Source organism: Palaemon carinicauda, chromosome 34, assembly GCF_036898095.1.
Source record: "Palaemon carinicauda isolate YSFRI2023 chromosome 34, ASM3689809v2, whole genome shotgun sequence".
In the NCBI taxonomy this organism is placed as follows: Eukaryota; Metazoa; Arthropoda; class Malacostraca; order Decapoda; family Palaemonidae; genus Palaemon; species Palaemon carinicauda.
In genome coordinates, this window is record NC_090758.1 from 13,960,850 (window position 1) to 13,983,398 (window position 22,549).

The 22,549-nt window shown below is 39.1% G+C and overlaps 1 pseudogene; it reads left to right on the top strand.

Annotated features, from left to right (window-relative positions):
* Positions 1–9,238: 9,238 nt before the first annotated feature.
* On the top strand, positions 9,239–22,536 carry LOC137627082 (uncharacterized; annotated as a pseudogene).
* Positions 22,537–22,549: the final 13 nt, after the last annotated feature.

Below are 22,549 nucleotides of genomic sequence, written 5' to 3' on the forward strand. Positions count from 1 at the left end.
GACTCATGGGATCAAGACGAAAGGAGGCGCGAAAACCAAGAAATCGTCACGTGATTAAGGACAGCTTGATACGCCCAGGACGACGATATATAAGCAACAGTGAGAAGTGATCTCTCTCTCTCTTCTTCCTATAAAGTCACTCAGTATACTAGATCCTAGGGCCTACTTTAACTTGCCGGACTCGAGGCGAACAACGCACTGTAGCTACACATACATTGACTGAAGGACGGCGTATATTCAGGACCGTTTAGAAGCCGAGGAATCAAGGGGAACCATTTATCCCTTGAAACGAAGGACGACGAACAGAACTATTACGCCCGCACCTCATGGACTATGTGTCCTTAGCGTGACGTGACGTCCCAGAGTGACCGCGGCGATTAGAACATTGCGCTAGCCTTCCCAACACCTGACGGAGGCTCCTACTTCAGCGACAGCAGATGGCCTATGATTGACCTACAGCCCCAATTAAAACAAGGAAACATCTAACTCTTCAGCCAGTGTCAAGACTTCTGAATTCAACACTACAGATTTATGTAAAACTCATTTTATAGAGACTGAACTGTACAGGACTGTTCAACTTTTTAAGTCCTAGTAAATGAAGACATCGGCAACGAGTATCCCTCACCCACGTAACTTTTCTTAGATTAGTTCCTGAGAAGCTCATTAAGTATTAAATAAGAATGGACTAAAATACAATTAAGAAATACTAAGTAAAGGTAAAAATACTAGACAATTAATAAGAAGATTTATTGTGAAGCTTTATTACAAGAAAAACCAAAGGAATCATCACAAATGGTGACAGCATTAAGGGATACTTTGCCGTGTTATATGGAGTGTTTGAACTAATACTGGCTTTATTTCAGATACGTGTTGGAGCATTATATGTGTTGCATTATACGTGTCGAAGAATTTCGAAACATGATCTCAAAAAAATAGAGGGAAACAAAAGGAGGTTGTGAACCCAAGGTTATGTGAGTAGTTTGCACGCTTTCGTTCGCTCTCTTGTTTTATTGTATAATTAATAATGTCTCTCTATAGAATAGGAAGTTAGAAAATTTTGGTGTGTTTTAATTTTTCCTTTTTTTTTTTTTTAAAGTGGGCTATGAGTCTTGATAACATTTTCCAAAGACTCACACAATACCAGTACGACTTGAGATTAACTGCAGACAGACGGTCGCGAAGTGCTAGTGTAGGAAGACGTCAAAATTTGACTAGAAATACTAATTTGAGTAACCGAAGTTCGAGTCCTTTAAGAGCAAATATCGCCGATATGAATTCCGCTGGACTGATCAAACAAACCACACGGTTTTGTGGAAATGTAGGTAGGGATAATCCCGACAAACAAAGATTAGAGAAATACAGTGTAGATAAGTGGTTAGCGGACACAGAGAATAGGATCGCTAGTTTTAAAATAACTGATGAAGTAGCAAAAATCAAACAGGCCACGTTGTTAGTCAAGGTAGACGTAGAGGATGCTCACCCTACATTAAACGGTAAGGCTTTTGAAAACATTACAACTTTCAACGAGTTCAAGGAGGAATGCAGACTATTGTGGCGATCGGCCAAGGAGACCGATCGGTTGTTAAACTTGTATAGGTTTACCTCAGCTAAATTTGAAGGTGATTCCATGCCCAGTTTGTATACCCAGGTTCTGAATCATTTAGGAGTAGTTAAGGAAGACATTTTGTCATTACCCACAATCACGGTAGGAAACAGAATGCAGTTTAGTGAGGATAATAACCAACTGGTGGATTTAGATGAAATTTTGACTTATATGGCCTACGGTACATTGTATGCAGCCTTTGGTGAAAGGGAAAGGAAGGCTTTCAAGGACCTAAAGTTAGATCCTGCCCAGAAACTCACAAAAACGTTGAGCCAAATTCAGGAAGAGATACAGAAAAACAAGACCCAAATTGACGAGGTCACTTTTTCGGCGAATACCAAACAAAAGAAGTATCAGAATTACAGTCCAGTAAGAATAAACATTACCATAGAAATTATCATTATAATCAGCCCCCTTACAAGTCAAATGAACAAAGCAAAGGAAATTATAATGAAACATATAAATCTAGAGGGAATTATCATCATAAGGGAGCTAGACCAAAGAATAGCTATTGCCAGTATTGTCAAAGAGGAGGTCACACAGACCAAGAATGTTGGTACCAAGGTATGAAGTCTAATAAACCCTCAGAAAATACTCCTCAGGCACAAGCAAAGGATAACTCAAACCCTACAAATTATACAGAAGGAAAACAAGGTAACAGAAAGTGACTAGAAGAGCAGGAAAGGAGTCCAGCAAATAGGGAAACCAAAGAATGGAAGGATGTTGCGGGTAGCGGTGGTGCATCCACGTTGCCAGCAACATATTTATCCTTCCGACAGCAATCATTACCTAAGACAAATATCAAGATAGAAGGTAAAGAATGTCTTAGTTTGTTAGATTCAGGAAGTACTGTAAATCTCATAGGTCTCCATACCTTGACTGATTATTTAAATATACCAATTTCCGCGATTAGGGGTGAAAATATGTTAGTTAAGGGAATAACTGGCAATCAGATTAACAATGTAGGAACCATAGATTTAAACATTGAATTGTTAGAGAAGAAGTGTCAAGTGCCATTTTTGGTTTTGCAAGAAGTAGCATTTCCCGCTCGAGCTTTGATTTCTTTTGAAACAATGCAAGATTTTGGCAGAGTTTTTGATTGTCAGGACAGAACACTAAATCTAAAGGGAAATGATCAGGCAGTCTGTTTCCAACTTGTCGATGACAAGTCCACTACAAAATTGGCCAATTTACAGGGGTCCGCTTCGATAGTAGAAACACACTCCGGTTCAGAAAGAGAAAGGGGAATCAAAGTAGAACCAGAAAACAAGGAGATAGAAGAAAATTTAGCAATTGCACACAGAAAGGGAGAAATTACTTCTTGTGAAGACAGCATAAATACTAAGGAAGGAAATGTCGACAAAGAATCTGTGAGAACAGATAAAAAGGAATTCCAAGAAGTTTTGCTGCTCGGAAAATTGAAGTTACAAGAGTTAAGACACTCAAGAGAAACGGAGTCTCATGACGAAGGAGATGTAGACTCATGTTTTTGTACTCAAGTACAAACTGGGGAAATAAGTCTGATCAGCACAGCAGATGAAAATACAATAAGCTTTAGATGTAGTACTACTGCCCAATACTCTTACTAGAGTATATTTAATAACCTGCCTACACACAAATAATGGTGTAATCTTGACCCCAGAAGGATTACCAGAATATGTCATAATGGATAACTCATTAGTTCAGATGGAGGGATTAGCCTGTACTACTTATGTCATGAATTATTCTGATAAAAGACTCCATTTGCTAGCGGGTACCGAATTTTGTACAGGAATACAATTTACACACAAAATGATTCCGTTAGAGGAGGAAGCATTCTTTACCATAGGAAACATTGATGCAGGAATAGATAGGGAGATAGATAACACAGATTTTCCTGAGTACAGAAAAAGATTAATAGAAACCTTAAATAAACATAGGCAGGGCATAGCAATTACGGGTGATAGGTTAGGTAGGACCGAGGTGTTAAGACATAAGATAATCTTAGATGATGGAGCCAAACCCTTTTTCATACCTAATTATAAATTACCTATCAGCCAACGTCCAATAGTAGATAAAATGATAGAAGAAATGAAGGAAGAAGGAGTGGTCATACCCTCTAAATCTCCTTATAATTCTCCCATGTTGTTGATTCCAAAGAAAGATGGAAGTTACAGATTAGTGATTGATTATCGCAAGTTAAATGCGAACACAGTTCCTGATAGAATGCCCATGCTTGTAATAAATGATGTTTTGGCTCAATTAAGAGGAGCGAAGATCTTTTCATCTTTAGATCTACTAAGCGGATGTTGGCAAGTACCTTTAGACGAAGAATCTAAGCCATTAACTGCCTTCAGAACTCATAAAGAACACTTATAATTTCAGGTAATACCATTTGGGTTAACATCAGCTCCATTGACTTTTGTAAGGTTAATGTTACAGATCTTAGGAGACATAGAGAATGTATCAGTCTATTTAGACGATGTCATTATATTTAGCAAAGATATAGAGAGCCATTTCAGAACCATAGAAATCGTTTTAGAACGGTTAAGACAGGCAGGATTAAAGATAAAGATTAAGAAATGTCAGTTCTTGAGGAAATCTTTAGAATATTTAGGACATGTGATCAGTGCTGATGGATTGCGCATGCAAGAATGGAAAATAAAGGCTATTGTGGAATATCCTGCTCCACAAAATCTAAAAGGTGTAAGAAGATTTTAGGAATGATAGGATACCATAGACCATTTGTCAAAAAATGTTGCAACTATAGCTAAACCATTGACAGAATTAACCAAGAAGGATGTAGAGTTTGAATGGAAAGCAGAACAAGAGGAGGCTTTTCAGGAATTGAAGGAGAAATTAATCCGAGATCCTATCTTATTATATCCAGACTTTAGCGAGCAGTTTTACTTAGCATGTGATGCTTCAAATACAGGAATAGGAGCAGTTTTGTTGCAAAATGCAAAAACCAGAATGAGGGTAGTATATTATGCAAGTAGAGTCTTAAATGCAGCCGAAGGAAATTACAATACCACAGAAAAGGAATGTTTAGCCATTTATTGGGCACTGAGAAAGTTTCAGCACATTTTGTTAGGACACAAAGTAAATGTACTTACTGATCATAAACCCATCTGCGATCTATTTAAAAAGAGAGCTTTCACTAATAACTTGAAGTTTAATCGATGGTTTATTAGTGTACTAGAGTTTGCTCCAGAATTTAGATACATTCCAGGTAAGTTTAATACTTTAGCAGATGGATTATCTAGAGCACAAGAGGATACTGAAAGAATTATCACGACTAACACCTTTTGTTTGAGCTCTCAGGTTGCAGACTTAGATTTGGAGAGAGTAAAAATAGAACGAGGGGAACAAGCAAACATCAGGAAAATTAAAGGAGATTTGCGACAAGATGGAAATTCTAGGTCAGATTTTGAATGAATAAATGGGATATTATATAAGAAAGCTAAGGATAGGGGTGCTTGTTCTAGACTATATGTACCTGACACACTGACTAAGGAAGTATTAGCTATAACACATACCCACAAGTTGGCAGGACATCCAGAAATCAAAAGGACTCTGAGATCAATAAGTAGGAATTATTTTTGGCCTAAGTGCAGTGAAGAAGCAAAGCAATTTGTAAATGAATGTCAAACTTGTAATAGGCATAAAGGTCATGTAAATGTCAGAGCTCCTTTAGAAAAATATCCTAGTAATTTAAACCCTTTTGAGGTAGTTCAGATGGATCATATGGGACCCTTTCCAAAAACTTTGAGAGGATATAAGTATGTACTAGTTTTCATTGATTATTTGATTCGGTACTTAGAGATTGTTCCAGAGATAGAATTCTGTTTCGGTTGCTGAAGCTTTAAAGACCAGAATACTCACAAGAAATTTGTGTCCGGAGGTACTTTTGTCGGACAATGCACCCGAATTTACTAGTGAAGTAATGAAGAAGCTTTGTGAATTTTTTTGAGATTAAGAAATGTGAGATAACCCCTTATAAGCCGAATTCAAATGGGACAGTAGAAAGGGCCAATAAAAAGATACTGGATGTACTGCGAACTATCATTAGTCCAACTACAGAAGATCGGGATATAGCTTTAGAGGATGTTCAGTTTACTTTGAATAACACAGTGAAGGAGACGGTAGGAGAAACCCCACACTTTTTGCCTTATGGTTATCAGAAAAGACTGCCAAACTCATTGTTAGATGACGCAAAACCTCCTAGGCACACATATGATTACCAGGACTATGTAGCTTGGAAACTGCAAAGAACCTTTCCAATAATAAGGCAGACCAGACAATCTCTAGAAAAAGGGCAACAGGTAAATAAGAAATACTATGACACAACTAGTTCCAATACTGACCTGAAGATAGGCTCACAAGTATATATAAAGGTACATGTAAAGGAAGGACCAAATGGAAAGGTGTTTCCCAAATTTGAAGGTCCTTATAGAGTGTTAGAAAGGGAAAAGAATAATAAATTTAAACTGATACATGACCAGAGTTTAGATGTAAGGTATGCCCATTGGAATCATTTAAAGGTTGTAAAAACTAATCCATTGTCCTCTCAAATTCTACAGGAAGTGGTGGAAAAATTTCCTTCTGATCCTACCCCTAGTGGTCACTTGCGCAATAGACATTAAAAGTGGGGCCTTGATACAAACACATGGAAAAGGTGAACTGTTAACGGATATTGCTGTAGTAAAGATCAATGTCAATTCAATTTTAGAAAGGGAAGAACATTTGAAACAGTTAGATAAAGAAATACGGACGTGCATACTAACCCATAGTGATTCTGCCTTTGTAGAATTATTAAGAAACCTTCAAGGGAAGATTGAAGACATTGTCAGGTCTCAAAGAAACAAGAGATCTTTATTACCTTTTGTAGGTAGTGCATTTAGTGCTTTGTTTCGAGTGGCTACAGAAAGCGATGTTACAGGTTTAACTGATCGTTTAGAACTAATCGAGAAATGGGCTAACCAGGAGGGTAATCTTATAAGTACTCTAATAGAAAATAATAAGAAGAATGTACAAAACATCAAAAGGATGGCGGAATTTATTAATCAAGTTAATGTAAATGTTTCTAACAAGATAGATGACCTGAACAAGTGTTTAAGATAATTCCTGAAGTGGAAATTGAGATTAGTGATCATAAGGAATCTGTGAACGGATTATTAAATGCGCAAAACGGAATACTTAGCCATGCTATCATTTCTCCAAAAACTTTGAAAGAAATCATAGATTGGTGTATAGTAAATAGCCATTCCAAGCCTTCAATAGAAGATATATTTTGGTATTATACTATGTCAACTGTGAAGGTAATAAAAGGGCATTTGTTGGTATTGATTCCTTTTAAGGGTATGAACTTATTTGACCTATCTACAATTCATCCTTTCCCAGGTAAAATAGACATTGCAACAGTGATTTGGAACCATCCAAAGGTTAGTCTAACATTGGATATGAATAAATTGTTGATGATTATTTTAGAGGAAGGTGAACTAAAACAATGTGTATTCATAAGTGAAAGTCAATCCATGTGCAATTTTGTGCAAATTAAACAACCCATAAACAATTTTCAATGTATACAAGGTATGTTCTTTGAGAATTATGAGTTGATGAGAGCGTGCATATTTGAAACTTTCCGTTTGCCATACAGGGCATTACATTTAGGTAATGAAATCTTTGTTTACGTTCAAAATACTAAAACTGCAGAAGTTACTTGTAATGGGAAGACTCAAACATTTCAGATGGAAAATGTGAAATCATTTACAGATTCTTGCTCAGTAGTAATACCTGATTATCTCTATTATGTACCAAGTGTGTTTTTACATTATGAATTAAATCAGTCTTCCATTGCAAAGAGTTATGAAACCAAGATTAACCATTTTAAGCTAGACAAATTAACAGTGGTAGAAAATGTGGCAATGCCACTTGATAATGATTTTGTTCTGTTTTACAAGCAAGATGTTGCACCATTTCTAACTATGTGTAATGTATTTTTGATTGTGCTTATTATTGTGGTAACCTATAATGTGGTGAAGTATTTGATTTTCAAAAAGTTGGAAAGGATTAATGAGTTACTAGTAGTTATTACTGGGAAACCTAAGGAATAAGTTTATTATTTTTGTTGTATGAGGATTCTATAAGAATCCTAGTAGCTGGCCGAGTGGTGTCAGACAAATAACTTATTTGGATAAATTTCATATGCAGAAGGTTTATATATATTATTGGTGCATTTATTCATGAGTTTTATTAGTTAATAAGAAATAGAGAGGCAAATGCAGTTAGTAGCAATTGTAAAGATATAGAAAGAATTGTAGAGAGAGACGAGAGCGAACGGGAAGTTAGGCAGGTTGTTTTGGAAGAAAGGCGCTGAGTTGGGTGATATTTCTCATAACATCCCCCGGCGTCTTGTTCCCTTCTCAAAATGACTCCTGGGGACCAAGGCGAAAGGAGGCGCAAAAACCAAGGAATTGTCACATGATTAAGGACAGCTTGACACGCTCAGGACGACAATATATAAGCGACAGTGAGAGGTGAGCCGGCCTCTTCTTTCCAGAAGGTCACTCAGTATACTGGGTCTAAGGACCTACCTTAACTTGCCGGACTCGAGGCGAACGAGTCGTAGCTGCACATACATTACCTGAAGGACGGCGTATATTCAGGACCGTTTAGCAGCCGAGGAAATAAGGGAATCATTTTATCCTTGGAAACGAAGGGCGACGACCAGAACTATTCCGCCCGCACATGAAAGACTGCGTGTGCTTAGCGTGACGTCCCAGAGTGACCGCGGTGATTGGAACATCGCGCTAGCCTTCCCAACACCTGAAGGAGGCTCCTACTTCAGCGACGGCAGATGGCCTACAATTGACGTATAGGCCCAATTAAAGCAAGGAAACATCTAATTCTTCAGCCAGTTTCAAGACTTCTGAATTCAACGCTACAGATTTATGTAAAACTCATTTTAATGTGATTGCATTGTAAGTGACGGTTCAACTTTTTTTAAGTCCAAGTAAAGGAAGCAAAGTGGCATCGAGTATCCCTCACCCACGTAACTTTTCTTAAAATAGTTCCTGAGAAGCTCAATAAGTATTAAATATAAGATGGACTTGAAAGCATTTAAGAATTAGTAAGTACAGGTAAAAGTACTAGATAATTAATAAGAAGATTTATTGTGAAGCTTTATTACAAGAAAAACTAAAGGAATCATCACAATGTGAATAAAATATAAGCCAGCTTTATATTATAGATTGTCAGTGTCATTATCTTACATCTGAAGTATTTCCTTATCATCTTCTGAGTTACTTTGTGATAAATGATAGATAATTAAGAAAAAAATAAGATAAAACATTAAATTGGTACGATAACAGGACTTCAGCAAGCAACCTTAGGATGCACGATGTTCGTTAATTAAGAGGATAAAAAAAAAAAACATTCCAAAGAAGTGCCAAGTATCCTGATATTCCTTCATTTATAAACATTAAAATACATATCTATTTTCTAACTCAATTGAGAATTGCTGTATATGAAAACTTATTTAAATAAAAGAAACAATAGAAGGTTTAAAAAAGGAAATATTTCTTAGTTATTTAGTTATTAAATAAAGTAGATAATATGGCATCGTATACTCCAAGGCCAATGCCTCTCCCCACAGTCAGTCAGCTGATGAAACTGTGGCCATTGACAACGTATATTTCGCTAACAATAACAACATTAATTAGCCAAAACATTTCTCTTTATAAGTGAAAAAACGTTTATAAAGACTGTTTGTAAATTGTCTTCCGTTCGAACGGTGTTCTGTGGTCATCTACAAGAAGAGCCAGAGGTGTGTTGGCTAATGTTACGATAACTCTTAACTCTCACTTCAAGTAAGTTCCATTGCATCTACAGAGACATGAATATGTATGTGTGTGTGTGCATAATATATATGTGTATGTATGTATATATATATATATATATATATATATATATATATATATATATATATATATATATATATATATATATATATACAGGAAGCCCTTCAAAAACATGGAATAAAAGAATCTTAACCCACGAAGAATGACCCGTCCATATAATGGATGCATTAATTGCCATCAACTTGCGAGCGTCTATATTGTGGATGCATTTTTTTCATCCTTTCTCCCTCATACGTATGACTTTAGTTCAGCCTTCTATTGACGTCACAGGCTATTTTAACCAATCAGTGATTGTTTAAAAGCAAAGTTGCCAGAAATCTTATACTTTGAGGTTATAGGAGTGTACTAAGCATGCGCTGTTGGCATGGGGGTAGGTGCCGTTTGGCTTATCGATCGAGATTTTGTTATCTGTTGGTGGGATAAAAGATATTGATTATCTATACGATTCAGAAACAAGTGCTGATGATTTGGACAGCCATAGTGAGCATGATAATAATGATTATATTACTAATAGCGATGTTTATGACGACGATCTTGACATTGAACCTGTTGCTTCATCCTCTCGCAAAATCCCTACTAACACAGAAGACATCACTCACAGGAACAATAAAGATTAATTCTAGATTTAGTTCTAAATGCTTATATCATCTATCAGCAAAATACTGATAGGCCAGTGTTTCCCCAGGACATAAGACCAAAATAGTGAAGGATAAGCATGGGATGGAGCACTTTAGGTAAAAAACAAATGAGATTATGAAAAGTAAAATGCCACTTTCTCTAAAAGAAAACGTATGTAATGAGATGGTTCTACTGGTATTAACTAATGCATAAGAAACTTGGAGCCTCACCAAAGCCTTAGAAGATAAGCTAGTTACAACTCAAAGAGCTATGGAAAGAATAATGATGAGAATAACTCCGAGAAACAGAAAAAGAGCAACATGGATACGAGAACAACTAAAATAGTGGGTACTCTAACAATTGTAAGAAAAAGAAATGGACATTGGTAGGACATATAATGAGAAGGACAGAAAATAGATGGACATTAAGAAATGCAGAATGGGTCACTAAAGATTGCAAAAGAAATGAAACATGGTAAGGGAGAGAAAACGATAGACGAACTAAGAAAGTTTGCTGGTAAAGACTGACATAGAAAGACCATAAACAGATGGGAGTGGAAGGACATGTCTTCTATTATTATTATTATTATTATTATTATCATTATTATTACTATTAACTACGCTACAGCCCTAGTTGGTAAAGCACGATGCTATAAGCCCAAGGGATCCAATAAAGAAAAATTGCCCAGTGAAGAAAGGAAATGAGGAAATTAATAAACTACAGGAGCATTAATGAACAGTAAACATTAAATGTCTTAAGTTTGGTAACAATGTTGAAAGAGATTTCTCCCATATAATCTATGAAGAGAGACTTTCGTCAGCCTGTTCAACATAAAAACATTTGCTGCAAGTTTGAACTTTGTTGCACCGATTTCACTGTCTGATTAGGGAGATCATTCCACAATCTGGTCACAGCTGGACTAAAGCTTTCAGAGTTCTGTGTAGTATAAAGCTTTATGGCGGAGAAGGCATGACTGTTAGAATTAACAGCATACCTGGTACTCCGTACAGGATGGTACAGTTCGGGAAGATCCGAATGCAAAGGATGGCCAGGATTATGAATAATCTTATGAGTGACGGTACCAGAGAATAATATCTAGATCAGGAATAAGAAATTCATTAACCGTAAGTTCCTGTCCAGCAAATTAAGATGAGAATCAGCAGCTGAACACCAGACAGGAGAAACAATACTCTAAACTATATAGAATTAAATGATTAAATCAATTCATCAGAATAGATTGATCATCGAAAATCTTGAAAGACTTTCTCAATAAGCCAATTTCCTAGCAACTGAAGAAGAAACAGACCAAAGGTGTTTCTCAACAGTGAATTTGCTATCACAAAATCACGCCCATAGTTTTAAAAGAGTCATACAGAGTTTAAGGAACATTATCAATGCTGAGATTTGGATATTGAGGATCCACTGTCCTTGACCTACTTACAATCATACTTTGGGATTTGTTAGGGTTCAACTTTATGCCCCATAATTTGCACCATGCACTAATTTTAGCTAAATCTCTGTTAAGGGATTAGCACCCCCAGATCTACAATCAGGAGATGGAAATGATGCAAAAAGAGTAGCATCACCTGCATATGGAAATGATGCAAAGAGAGTAGCATCACCTGCATATGGAAATGATGCAAAGAGAGTAGCATCATCTGCATACGTAACAAGCTTGTTTTCTAGGTCAAACCACATAATGAAAAGTAATGTGCTGAAATATTACCTTCCTAGTGTCACTATTATGCCCACCAACAACTACTCTTTGCTATCCATTACTGTCCTTGGAAATTCAATAATGATTCTTAGAAAATATTCACCTACTCCCATTTGTTATGTTTAAAAATAAAGGCTTTTTGCCTCATTAAAATGATCAAAGTATGCTTTAAAATCAATATTAATCATATGAACTCCCTGACCACAATCAAGGAATTTCCGTATATTTTGGAATTTGGAAAGTCATCACATGCCTAAGGGCCGCGACTCTCGACCTCCGATTGGAATTTTGGAAATTCACATTTTTGCATTTTTTGCTTGGACGTTTCAGAGCTGTTGTAATTCATTGGGACAGACTGAAAAACCACATTTCCTAAGGGAAAGAGACACAAGAACACAACCCAGCCTAAGGTTCCCCACCTAGATCCTTACCTACATACCTACCGCGGGTGCTATAGCCCCCTGTTACCGTGGTACAGAGGTTACGGCACTAGCTAAGACTGGTGAAAAATGGTTTGATTTTGGAGTGTCCTTTTCCTAGAAGAGCTGCCTTTCATAGCTCTTGCCTTATTTAATCTGAACTAATCTTCTTTACTATGTCATACAATGCAGTTATTACTTACAAATCTTTACACAATTCAGCCCATCATATGTACTAAACATCTACAATATTATGCCTCACACTATCACCTTAATGTTAAGCGATTAGATCCTGAAGGTATATTCTGGCAATCATTAATTGTCAGATATGGTTTCATTAGTAGAACTGTTAGCCATTAAGAACTAAATTACTGCCGCATTATATTTGTTGACAAATTTTTGGCTGATGTGTTTGGGAAGCTAAATTTTGTGATCATTTCTTTTGAAATTGGATGATAACTCTTTTATTATAACTATTTTCTTTTACAGATACAACAATGAAAGGACCGACATGGAACGTGGGATGCCATTTTTAATAATGGGGAATCCCATAAAAGCACTATGATATCCTGCTAAAGATATATTATTCATTACAACAGGACCTCATTTGGGAAGGCAGCAGGTAACTGAAATACCTAATAACTATTAAGAAATGCATCAAATTTTCAAAGCACAGAAAGGGAAAACTTTGTACAATATAAACTTTGAAAAATACCCATTCGAATTATGATTTGCATCACAATACTAAATATTTCAACAGGCCTCAATTTCCTACAGCCGTTCACCAGTATACATCTTTGGGATGTCTGAGTCTATCCAGAGAGTACAAAATGATGCTGAAGATGCGATCACACCCACAACAGCCTCAATATTCTGTAGTGCGGCGCCTCAGGACGAAATGTCGAGTGAAGATGAAAATGTGCTCAAGTATTTCATCATGCTTCGCCCTACGGGGCCCACCGCTACTATACTGGCCAAAGTAAGTCTTTGTATATTTCAGACTCTAAATCATAATTCTCTGTTATATGAAAGTGCTAGTAAAGATAGTATTGTATTATAATTCCATGGACAGATATCCAGAGCTTTGTTTAAATTTCTGTAAAACGGTATATCTTGTTAGCAAGGGCATGCTCGTTCCTACACACACAAACCTTTTGCTCTTTAATATGGATATATTGTTTTAGCATAGCTGAAAACTAGCATTAAAAATTTTATATGAGGTAGACAACCTACCACTGGTTAGTGAAGGGTAGCAGGGAAGAGACCAGACACCCACCTCTCACACTCACCCAGTGTGTTATGTCATGTTTGTTTTTGGTTCGGTGGAGTGCAGACCTGCTCTCTCTCTCTCTCTCTCTCTCTCTCTCTCTCTCTCTCTCTCTCTCTCTCTCTCTCTCTCTCTCTCTCTCTCTCTCTCTCTCTCTCTCTCTCCCATAAAAAGCTAGTTAAAAGAACTGGCTATAAACTCATTTTGTTTCCTTTTACTATTCACAGGTGTGTTTTGGTCTTTTAGAGGCATGCTGATATATAGCTTTGCCCTGTCAGTAACGGTCGCTCTTGAGGAACTTTCATGTCAGCTTGGGAGACAGATCCTCATTCCCTTTGCCCCGCTTGTAGACAAAACTCCTGCACTGAGGAGTTTCCTTGTGGCGAGTTTCAGGAGTGGCCATCCTCCTAGTGGGGTCCGTATGGTAGGCAACGGGAGATGTCTAAAAGGAATTGTTCTCCCTCAAGGTCATCTTCAAGGTCGAAATACTTACTTCTTTCTCCTGCGCCTCGTCACCTCCCGCTGACTCTGCTCGTTCCGTCTCCTTTGGAGGACGAAAGGGTAAGAGTGATGACCGTTGAGCCTCTGACAATCCTCAGGTGCAGAAGTAGCATTGTCAAGGATGCTATACGCCAACTGTGGCCTTCCTTGGGGCTTTCTGGGTCCTCCTCTACGGAATGGTTCTTACTGAAGATTGGGGGGCGGTGGGAGCGCACATCCGCCTCCCTATGGATTGGTACAGCCTTCCTCACCGATCCTCTGGAGTGGCGTTCCCTCCAGAAGGTCACAATGCCCTTTGCCAAAGTGTCCACTGCAACTTCTCACCCACTCGAAGAGTTGCTGGCAGGGTCTCCCCAGAGTCCCAACCAGCCTTGCGATTCCCAAAGGTGAGCATGCTGGTTGAATAAGCTTGCTCAGCATGGTGCGTGCACTCAGCACCCTGAGCTTGCTCAACATACCTCCTGCAGGTTCCTTTACTAGTGTTCGTTCCGCGGTTAACACTGCTACTGCTCGTGGATGAACATAGCCCGGTTGGGCAAGAGAGTCTTACGCTTTGCAACTCCCTTGGCCACCAAGCACTGGCGAGGTGGACGGATGAGCTCCTCCTGCTGATGAAGGTCTGCTTAGTACTCTGGCTGTACGCACTTGCCTGGTAATGCGCACACACACTTGGTGTGCTTGCTACGAGAGGCAACTGCTTGTCATTAGCATGTTGATGAACACTCACCTGTTGGGGTTCCTGTGGCCTTCTGTTCGTTCGCAAAGAATGCATCATGGTTTCAGGAGGTTTCAGAGGTCTATTTTAAGCCAGTCTCTATTTTCCTCGTGGTGTCAGGATCTCCTAGGAATTTTGGTCCATCTTCGGACTCCACCGGGACGTAGTAATGCCTTGAAGTATGCTCTTCCTCCTGCTGTGCCATGTGCTCCTGCTCCTCCCAAGCAGTCGTCCAGGTTCCAGAAATATTTAGACTTTAAGGCCTCCCATACTGGTCTTGATCTTATTTGGGAGAAGTTGGAGAAACTGAGCATCATCCCGGTAAAACCAACCAAAACGAGGAGAGGATTCAAACAAGAGACTCCTCTTCCAGGGTATACCCATCATCCAAGGACAAGCAAGGGTTTGAGATTTCCAGGGGAGATCTCATTCACGGACAATTACCATCTGTCACCGGTAGAATTCGTGACACCCATACCATCTGGTTCACTTCTGAAAACCTTGTCAGTCCTGGAGGATTATCTAAAGGCCCACAGAAGGATACTTAATTTTGCTTTGCTTCCTTTTTGGCCAAGCTCCAAGAGCACAAGGACATGAAGACATGAAGTTCCTACCTAAGAATTGGGCCTCGAAAGGTTTTGAGGTTTCAGGTCAGCAGAACGGCATTCCTGGTTTGGTTCCAGCCTCGGTGTTAAAGGCTGAGCAGAACCTCCAATCTAGGTCTAAGGCCCCTGCAAGGGACCCAGTTGACGAACCTGACCCAGCCCGAGCTCCTATGGGTGTGAGTTTGGGTCTGGGTGAATCGCAAGATGACGGCATGCTGCCAATGGCTGCTAATCCTAAGGCTAGAGCTATTAAGCAAGGTTTTTTTTGGTCCCAAGATATAATAGAAAGACTAAAGAAAGTAGCATGTCTCTTCCTGAAGACAGACTCTCTACCAGCACACCTGTGGCTACTCTTGTTAGGGCACCTGACCTACTTAGAAGGTTTGATCCCCAATGGCCTTCTACGCTTTCGATTTTTCAAGTGGCATCTGAAAACCTACTGGTCTCAGCAAAGGGATCCTAGAGACTTCCGAGATCCAATAACATCAGACCAAATAAGAGACCTGGGTTTGTCTCTTCAGGGGAGTAGATCTTCTCTCTCCTTTCCCAGATCTGATGCTCTTCTCGGATGCATTAAACGAAGGGCTCACCTCTAGCAACACATGGCATCCGGACTGTGGTTCGAATCTGATCAGCAGTGCCATATAAACCTGGAAATGAGAGCAGCATTTCTGGCTCTTAAGCATTTCTAACAGGTGCTTTCAGGACTTTCTGTAGTGTTGAAGAAGGACAACAAAACAGTAGCGGTGTATCTAAACAAACAAGAAGGTACTTTTTCACACCACCAATGACATCCAACTGTTAAAATACTAAGATGGACATAAAACAATTTGATTACCCTGTCAACCCGATCAATATGAGCAGGAAGACTCGGATAGTTGGCTCCGAGTGGTCTTTGCTTCCTCAGATAGCCAAAAAAGTCTTGACTTTTTAAGGTTCACCAATGATAGATCTGTTTGTGATGTCCCCGAACGGGAAGCTTACATGTACTTCATGCTTGTACCGGATCACCAGGCAGCTCTACATGATGCCTTTCAACATCCTTGGGACTACCTGGATGAGTACATGTTTCTCTCTTCTGTCTGATGAGGAGACTTATCAACAAGGTGAGGGCATCGCAAGACCTGTTAATGACTCTAATAACTCTGCTGTGGCAGCTAACAGAATGGTACTCAGACCTTCTTTGTCTGCTCACCAAGGTAGCGAGACAGCTTCCTCTCCTTCCTGACCTCTTCAAACAACCTCACGCAGAGATATACCACAAGACAGTCGCTTCCACATACCTTCATGACTAGAGGTTACCCAGAATCTCTTGCAGAGAGGCTTTTCGCAAGCAGTGCCAAAGAGAATGTCTGGGTACCTCTGTAGGTCATCTATCGCAATATATCAGGCAAGGTGGGCTCTCTTCTGTGGTTATTGCACAGAATGAGTTGCTCCTCTCGATGTCACTATTCCCATTATAGAGGAGGTCTTAGAGTACATCAAGGAGGAAAAACTCTGCTCAGTCTCGGCGATGAAAGGCTACCGATTACCCTTGAGCCTTGTCTTTAGACTAAATGGAGTTAACATTCCCTCCATGATGGAATTGTCTCTCCTCATACAGAGCTTTGAGCTTACTGGCCCATTGTTGGATGTTAGACCATCTCATGTACTACAATTCCTTATGAACCGTTACATCAGTCCTCAGATTGTGACTTGACTCTTAAGATGGTTTTCCTTCTCACTCTGGCGTCTGCTAAGAGATTAAGCGAGTTACGCGGTCTCCCATACGACATCGCCAATTCAAGGGATGGGAGCTAGTAACGCTCAACTTTGTCCCTGAGTTCGTTGCTAAGACTCGGAATCCAACTGAAGGTGACTCTAAGTTCGGGCCCTTCCGGATTTTGAGTCTATGTCATCTAACCAATGATTCTGGTCAACTGTTATTGTGAACTGCAATAGCGCTGAGGGACTATCTTAACAAAACTGCTGGAGCTCACCCGCATGTCAAACAACTGTTGGTAAGCATGGGCAGGGTCAAGAGTTTCCCCAATAAATAATATGATCTCAGCTTAGATTTGCCAGGTCACTGAATGGGTATTGAATGCTGGCTCATCTCAAAGAGATCATAGACCTAGAGCTCATGATAATAGGGGTTTTAGTAAAGTCCCTTCACATTCAAAAGAAACAATTCTGTGACGCATGTCCTACACGCGGGCTTCTGGAAGAGTCAGCACACCTTCACGGCCCTTACCTGCCACATATAACCCACAGGAAGCTGGATACATTCTCCATAGGTCCGGTTAGTGGTAGCGCAACATATGGTGTAAGCTACCTCAGTTCCCTTACACGACGAGTAGCAGTCGGTCAAGGGAAGATGTTACCCTGTGTTAGTCTGTCATGAATGGACAGAAGGATTGGCCTTTTTTTCCTTCATCTTCTCCTCTCTTGTGGCACAGCATTTGGAGGACTCTGCAAGCTGGCCTACCTCCAACTGCTGGTAATAACTATTTCCCTTGTGTAGCCTGAAATATATATGTTACATACCCTTTCTACATGCGAAGGGGAGTCAGACAATGTCTAGGTTAAGTAAAAGGAGTGTCACCTACTCCATTATCCTTACCTGGTATGGTCATGGTGCTTAGTTTCAACGCAATCACCACGATTGCCCAAGCCGTCAACTCTCGTGCCTATCAACCCAAGAGTTCACGAGGTGTCAGGGTACCCCTCTCACGAGCTCAGAGTCGTACCCCAGTTCAAGTTCCCTGCCACTTGGGTTTTTGGACTTCCACCCACCTAAGGGTGAGTCTCTATACTAAAGAGCAAATGGTTTTTATGTGTGTAGGAACAAATGACAAATTTGGAAGTAATTTGTAGTCCTCCCAACTATACAAACCTGGCCCACCATCACCTGTCCCCCTTGAAAGTCCTGCCTGCAATTAAAAGTGACATGACACACAGAGAGTGAGTGTGTGGGTTGGTCTACCTCGACCTCTGCTAATTGGCGGCAGGTCGTTTTCCTGGCACAAACAGTTTATGACTAGTTTCCAGCTATGCCGGAACAATATATCCATAGTAAAGAGCTTATGTTAGTATAGTTAAGAAAAAGACAAATTAATTTTAAATTTGTCATTTTGGTATCTATGATATTATTGGCTAAAAACATCAAATTTAAAGATCAGTACATGAGTATACATTATGAAATTTATTCAGGTACAAATATTTGTTGAAAAACTATTTTAATCACTGTTGCTATTAGAGAAAAGCAAATGTAACAGCATAATTTTTCAAATAATGTCATCCACCAAAATAAAATCAAACCCATAATGGAAGTTAATAATTTCAATTGTTTAATGAAAAATGGCCATAAATTCACTTTTTGAAATGGATTGATGCTCAATCACTATGGTCAACGCAAAACGTAGCTTTTGACAATCCCTGTTTCACATTGACCACAGCTCGAAAGGAAGCTTGTAACGGTAGTTTCTCTCTTATTTCCCACAGGTATGCAGTGCATTATATAGTGGGGGACAGCAAAGTGTCAAAGACTACTGCAGTAATGTTCTAGGTATTACGAATAAAGACTACAGAAGAATCTTTTCTCTGCATGAAAGGGATGCCTTAGAAGCGGGAACCAGGTGGGAATCCTTCGACATTACATTTCTGTATAAATTGCTGCAGCAGATATGTGGTCTCGCTCCAAGTTCAGATAAAAAATGGGCCACTCCAAATCCAAATGAAGTTGATGAGATTGAGCACATGTTGTACCTCATCAAATGCGAGAGAAACTTCTTAGCACACGAGGCTGTTACTCTGAGTGATGTCGAACTTCAAGAACGCGTGAAGAAGTTGAAGCAGCTCCTGGAAAACATATTGTGTAAGGTCAGCTCAAGGAAAAAGATTGACTTTTCACAGGAAGTGAAGGTCACTAAAATGAAAATAGACGAGATTCTTAATTTAACGTCAAAATACTCTCTGCAGTCTTATCAACAGGAACTGGAAGACCTGAGGCAGAATATTGTGAAGAGATTGGTGGCCAACTCGCAGTCCGAGTTATTTCCGCATTACCTTGATCTATGGTCATCTTCTTTAGAGCAGTGGTTTCAGGTTCCAGTGGCTGAAGGCAACAGTGGCTTTCATGAGGCCAAAATATTCACAAATGTAACAATCAAAGATGTCGATAACACTGTCCTGTCAGTGGAGGATATTTTCTTGTATCGCATCAACGACGTCACACCTCCAAAGGTATTAATCATTGAAGGGATTGCAGGAATTGGAAAAAGCTACATCTGTAAATACATTCTTCATAAATGGGCTTCTGAAAAAGGAGATGATATAAATTTGCTGGATATTGAGATCGTAATATTCATTGAGTGTCACAAAGTTAATTCTAAATCCCTGCGGGAATACTTGACAGAAGAGCTGCTGCCTGAAACATGCAGCACTCTTCGACAGGAAGATGTGATCCCAGTCCTTCAGAAGTGTTGCGTGCTGTTCGTTGTTGATGGTTTTGATGAAGCAGGATCAAATGCAAGGGCTATATTAAAAGAACTGAATACGAAATTTTCTAATAACAGATGTATTATAACTTGTAGACCTGAATTTACTGAGGAGGCTAAGAGCTTGATGTCAACAAATAGAAAAGAAGCTTGTATTTTCTTTGCAAAAGGTTTTAGCGATAATCAGCGCAAGGAATACCTACGTAAAATATTGTCAATAATCAAGGAAAATGTGGATGACCTCGAAAGCACTATCAATATATTGTATCACAGAATAGAGGCGCTAGAGCAGCATTTGAGTACCTTACTGTGTTTGCCATTAACTTTGATGATGCTGGTGTCCCTATGGCTCAACGATGACGATGCTTTATCAGAAACTACAACAGTAACGCGTATTCATCAGCAAACGGTTGAAATGAAGATTAAACAACTCGCTATGAGGACTCAGCGGAAGTCTGGAGAATCTCGCCATATTAGCCTGATTGAACGCACATGTCAAAAGTGGCTCAAAACCCTAAGTAAAGTGGCTTGGGATACTCTTAGATGCAATACACAGATATTGGATAAAAAATGCACTGATGAACTCATAGAAGAAGCAGAAAATCAGAGCATAGATCCAATGGATGCTCTGTCTTGTTTTATGAAATGCATCACTATACAAAAGATGTTCAAGACAGAGTATGCATGGCAATTTTTACACAAAAGTTTCCAGGAATACCTCACTGCTTTCTACATAAGTCAAAAGCAAGATGTTATGGCAGATGCTGTTTTTGGCGCTGGGCTTCTTCCTTATTTAATTGTACATGAAAGTGGTGGAAGTTTCCCGGGTAGTTCGGCAGAAGAAGAGGAATCTCCATATAGCTCGTTTATTGATACTGTCAAAGTTGATAAGCAGAATACATTACAGTTCTTGGCTGCTATGGAAACTTCAAAAGAGAATGTCAATCTTGAGTATCTAAGGAAACTTGTTACAGAATATCTAAAAGAAACATCTTATGGAGCATGGGTCCAGTGGGCTACATTTATCAGAGAGTGTCGGGAACATCCAATTGTCTGTCAGGGTTTTAGGAGAGTTTTAAATCATAACAGTATTGAGACAGGATTGATAGGGCAGAGCCTCACAGAAGACCGTGAAGCATTTGAATATATACTGGCAAAAACCAAGTTCAAAACAACTTCTGTGGTCACAAATGCGAACTTTGGTTTACTCGGTATGATTCATAAATGGATTTGCGACACATAATGTGCACTTTGGAGTTTTATTCGCCCGTAACTTGTGTTGATCTTTTGTGTAATTTTGATCATTGCTTAGATACACAGCAACTTTTCAATCATGGTAAAGCCAGAAGTGATAAAAGTATTTTTACATGGACACTTTCACGAAAGACATATGGGTGACCTAATTAGTTTGTTGAAATACTCTCATGACAAAGATGCAAATATTGAACTAAAAGTACTGATAGAAAACACCAAAGACCTCAGAAACTTAGCGCATTGTTGCACAGCATCACCTATGCCCAAAGACATTAAACTTACTGTGTGGTTGTACAATGGTTTTGTAGAAATGCTGACACCTCTGATTCAGTTGCTGAAATCATACAGGTGGCAAAAACCATTTTCTTTCGGCTTCTGTGATGTGGATATGACGACAGAAAGTATTCACGACACACAAGAGTTGTTGAGGAAAGCTCTGCACCTGAGTTCGGTCAAGTTGACGATAATGGAACTCCTAATAGATGCCTATGCCGAATACCGCATGAAAAATTACGAAGAAATGGCCCAGGCAATTGCGGACGATATACCATGTGGTGTGTTGTGTTTGAAAGTGCAGCTGATGGTGATGATGTCATTTTAGTTATGGAAGGGGTCCCGCAGGGTTGATTTACTCCGCCCGCTTGTGTAATTAGACGGTCACACAAACTTGCATGCTTGCTTCCCTAACGTGTAAACTCCTTGACAAGGCGGTTAGGATACTTGCCTCATGAGCGAGAAGGATAAGGTTAGGAGTCATTTGTAAAACGACCTAATGTGAGCCCAGTGCTATTTCTTTCAGTCATGTGTCCAAATGGCACATTTTAAAAGTGGGTAGCTGACTCTGTATTTCCCTTACTTATATATATATATATATAATTTTGAAGGGTTCTTGACCCACAGACTTTTCACAAGTAGTTTATTTCATCTTCTAATGAAAAAATATATAGATGTACTTAAGTCAATCTCGCTTAAAAAAAATTGTTAAAAGCAGGGTGAATATGGAAACTACATTTGACGAACAATTATATAGAAAATCCATAATAATGTAATATGAAAGACTAGAGACAAAATGCTAAAAAAAATAAAAAAGTAAATCATTATACTTATGTGTAGTTTGAAAATTAAATAAATGACCCCTCAGTAATCTATTTCAGTTGAAAATAACAGAAGGAGAGAGGTAGAGAGAAAAGACACAGTCGGGGTCAAGAGAGTGCTATATGGGGAAACGAACCAGGGCCCAAGAAACTGAGAATCCATTGACTCTTTGTGGCTGAGTTGATAAGTCAATGAAACCTCAATTTCTTGTGCCCGAGTTCAATTCCTAGGCTGACCACAAGCTATTATCTTTGAGTTGATTCCCCCTTGGGTAGAGAGAGAATCCAGACATTAGGAGGAGTATGATATAAGGAAATATAATGTTGAAATGTGAATAAAGTAGGTCTTATATTATCGATTATATCAGTGTCCTTAT